Source organism: Trichechus manatus, unplaced genomic scaffold (assembly GCF_000243295.1).
Source record: "Trichechus manatus latirostris isolate Lorelei unplaced genomic scaffold, TriManLat1.0 scaffold00375, whole genome shotgun sequence".
NCBI lineage: Eukaryota > Metazoa > Chordata > Mammalia > Sirenia > Trichechidae > Trichechus > Trichechus manatus.
Genome location: NW_004444311.1, coordinates 469,101 through 473,700, shown reverse-complemented (window position 1 = coordinate 473,700; position 4,600 = coordinate 469,101).

Below are 4,600 nucleotides of genomic sequence, written 5' to 3'. Positions count from 1 at the left end.
GTATGGCCCCCAGACACCCTTTTAGCTCAGTGGTGAAGTCACTTCCGAGATTCACCGTTCAGCCGGGGATTGGACAGCCCCATAAAACAAAATGGGACTAATGAGGCACAGCAGTCAAGGGACAAAGATTAGAAGGCAGAAGGGGACAGGAAATCTGGTGATAGGGAACCCAAGGTTTAGTAAGGTCAGTGTTGATATGTAGTGGGGTTGTTAACCATTGTCATAGGGCAACGTGTATACTAACTGTTTAATGAGAAACTATTTTGTTCTATAAACCTTCATCTAAAGTGAGAATAGCAGCATAACTGGAAGAATGTCATCGATGTCACTGAACTGTGCATGTAGAAATTTTGGAAATGGTGTATCTTTGGGTATGTATATTTTCACCAAAAAAAAAAAAAGACTGAGAAGGGAGCGGGTTGACATGTCATGGAGTTGTTAACCAATGTCATAAAACAATACGTGTACTGACTGTTTAATGAAAACTGTTCTGCAAACCTTCACTTAAAGTACAATTAAAAAAAAGAAAAAAACCTCCAGTTTATTTTTGAAACTCAACAGTAATTTAGATATTATTAACAATTTTTTAATTATGAGAAAAGTCAAAATACTTAAGGAGAGATGTTGAAGTTCAAAAAAGACCAAAATATTCTGTTGGCTAACTCTGTTACCTAAGTTTCAATGAGTCTTCCTTTTATTTATTCAGCAGTGGATTCATATTCTCCCTGTTAAAATCATTTTTTCTAAGATAATAAATGCTTGTTGAGTTCATTTTCTAGGCACTTTTCTAGAATCCAGGAGAACAAATAAGTCAACAAAATGCCTGGTCTGACTGAAGTTTTATAAACAATTAAATGGATAAGTAATGTAATTTTAAATAGTTTTAAACACAGTAGGAGTAACACAACAGGGCAAGAGGATACAGAATTGTAGATGGTGGAGTATACTCTTTCAGTTAGGGTAATAAAGAAGACTTCTCTCTGAGATAGACATCAGATATGTCTCTCCTGTGAGCAAAGGCAAAAATAACATGAAGAAATGAACTAGGTAGGAGATAGGGCAGTTAGCTGATTTTCAGGTAAAGGAAACAGAAACGGTAAGGTCCCAAAACGTGAATCACCTTGGAATGTTTGATAAAGATCAAGAAGCTATGTGTAGCTAATCTGGAATACTAATCTGGGAAAAAGTGGCTGAAGAGTAGAAAAACCGGCAGGGATCAGATAGTGTCCTTCTGAGACCATTAAAAGGGTCTTGAATTTTATTCCAAGAGTTATGTGAAACTCTTTTAAGCAGGGTAAAGACATGAGATGATTTACATTCTTAGAAGAACACCATAGCTTTTGTTTAATGAATAGACATAAGTGAATTCTAGAAAACTGAAAAAGGTAATTCTGAAATGCTTCACCTGTCACCTGAAATAAATATTCCATTATGCCAAGCAGCAATGGAGACAATAGAATCTCACTTGAACAAAATATTGAAGTTTACATTAGAGACAGCAGTGGTGCTCTGAATAAATGAGAAACTTTTCCAGTATATTTTTCTAATAAAAATCTAATAAGCCAGATTTAATGAATAATTTGTACCACATTCATTGAAGCATCTGTCTTTGGGCAGAGATTAAAAACGAAGATATATATATGTTGTGTAATAGGTATATATGGATTATGGATTGAATTATGTCCCCAAAAAATATGTGTTGTAAATTCTCAACTCTATACCTGTGGTTACAAACCCATTTTGGGACTGGTTTTCTTTGTTACATTAATGAGACAGTACTAGTGTAGGGTGTGTCTTAAATCAATCTCTTTTAAGATATAAAGGAGATTAAGCAAGCAAGTGAGCAAGCAGAGAAATGCCAACCCACGTGTAAGTTGCCCTGGAGCACAAGCCCAAAAGAGACAAAGACTTTCCTCCAGAGTCAACAGAGAGAGAAAGCCCTCCCATAGAACTGGCACCCTAAACCATGAGAAAATAAATGTCTGTTTGTTAAAGTCACTCATTTATGGTATTTCTGTTATAGGAGCACTAGAAATTTAAGACAGCAGGTATGTATATTTTGTATATATATGATTTTGATAATAAAAGATTATAGAGATGTAAAAATCACACAATTATGTATTCAGTATATGGATGGGTCCATACAAAGAAGTAACATGTTATGACTTTGATAACATGACTTTAGGAGATAAAATATCTTAGATTTCTATGCTATAATTGCATGCTTACTGCTGTAGACATAATAGACAGGAAAAAAATTATCTCAAGCCTGAACTTTATAGACATAGCACCAGGACATGAGAAAATCAGTAGCAAATGAACAAAAAGAGAGAGGAGGAAATCTTTGAAAATGAAAAGTTAAAGTGAGTTATATTCTTTAATAAGATGAGATTTTTTAAAAAGTATGTTTATCAGTGGTGGAAAAAGGATAACTCCCATCTTTCCAAAATTCATTTGAGAATGATGAGATCACTATAGACCTAAAATAAGAAGATCTATATAATTTTTAAGTGAATAAGTAAGAGAAATACATAATGACACAGTTAATGAAAAATATCTTGTGTAGTTGAATACAGATTCAATTTTTCAGTGGAGAAGGAAGACAGTTGTACTATTAAAACAGTTTCAAAAATACGTAAATTTTCAAAGATGAGGATGTATTTTAGACACAGAAATCAAAACAACAGGTCCTTCACAAAAGGAGACTAGAGAGACTTGTTCAGACATTATAAATAGGAATGCATGGTAGAAACCCATTTTGATTGTCTCATGAAGAGGACAGCTTACATAGATAAACCTCTTTTTTCATCTCCATTTAAGAGTAGATAAAGACAATTTGGCCTTGAAAATATTATTATTATTAGGAAATGCTAGGATATGCTGCAATAACAAGTGGACACCAATATCTCAAAGGCTTACATAACAATCTCACTCAAAATACATGTTCAGTGGAAGGGACACTTTTTTCAAAAGCACCCAGGGATCCAGGCTCATTGAGTCTCCGCAAAATTATAACTGTACCATCTGAAACACATGCTATTTCCCACTTAAAATTATTGTCATAGTTGTAAATAATATAGAGATTCATAAACATTCACAGGGAATAATGAATTATATGAAAACTTATCCAGATTTCTGATGTTCTGGTCATGGACCTTTCAGACTGATGCAAAATTCTAGCCTGATTCTGCCTATCTTCTCTTTCTGCTAGCTGGGGAAGTAATTGGTTGATAAGTAAGTTCTCTGTTTTTTTTTTAAAGACATTTTTGGTATTTTTGGCACCTACATATTTAGGGATTTTCATAGAGATGAATGCAGACTTCACTGATCTAAAGAATAAAAGACAATGAATCCTGTCAAAATATTTATGAATTATTATGAAAATTAAAGGCTCTTCTCAATCACTATTAATTGAATAGTGCAGTAATTTTGCTATATTTCCAAGAAGCAAGCACTATATAACCTACAGTTAGTTTGAAGTAATCAAAACAGACATCTGAGGAGGTGGGGCCAAGATGGCGGAGTAGTCAGGTGCTTCTGGTGGACCCTGTTACAACAAAGACCCAAAAAACAAGTGAATCGATTATATATGGCAATCTGGGAGCCCTGAACATCAAAGGCAGAGTTGAGGAACTGGTCTGAGTGACAGGGGCAAGGAGAGATGGTTTGGAAGCAGCAAGGAGTTGCCAGACCTGAACCAGGAAGTTTAGGGAATTTACAAAAAACAAACCAAAATAACAAGAAATACTAAAGGGAGTCCTCCGGGTAGAAAATCAATAACATCAGATAACATCCCAAGACTAGAGCACAGGACAGAGCAACCAGATATTGACTCGGATAGGGAAGTTGAAAATACATCAGAGCTAAAACATTGAAAATAGGGAAACGGAGATATCAATACATAAAAAAGGACAACATTAAAACAAAAAAGAGGGACATAAAAATGCAGATATAGATTTTTCATATGGAGGGGATGTCAAGGAGATGTAAAGAAATAAAAGACTGGTATAAACTTAGAAAAATAGGGGTAAATATTAAGGTAACCACAAAGAAATCTAACAATCCTGCAAATCAAAATAAAAAAGCCAGGAAAATATAAAGACTCAACAAACACGAAATCAACAGCAATGAAAAGGATTAAAAAAAAGAAAAAAGAAAAACGACTCACCACAGAAAATTAAGGGGAAAAAGAAACTGTGAACAACACACAAAAAGAGACATCAGGAAGACAGCACTAAACTCACACCTATCAATAATTACACTGAATGTAAACAGACTTAATGCACCAATAAAGAGACAGAGAGTGGCAGATTGTGTTGAAAAAGCATTATCTGTCTATATGCTGCCTACAAGAGATGCACCTTAGAGTTAAAGACAAACACAGGCTAAAACTCAAAGGATGGAAAAAAATATATCAGGCAAACAACACTAAAAAAAAAAAAGAGAAGTGGCAATATTAATCTCTGACAAAATAGACTTTAAAGTAAAATCCACCAAAAAGGATAAGGAAGGGCACTATATAATGATTAAAGGGTCAATACACCAGGAGGACATAACTATAATAAATATTTACGCACCCAATGACAGGGCTCCAAAATAC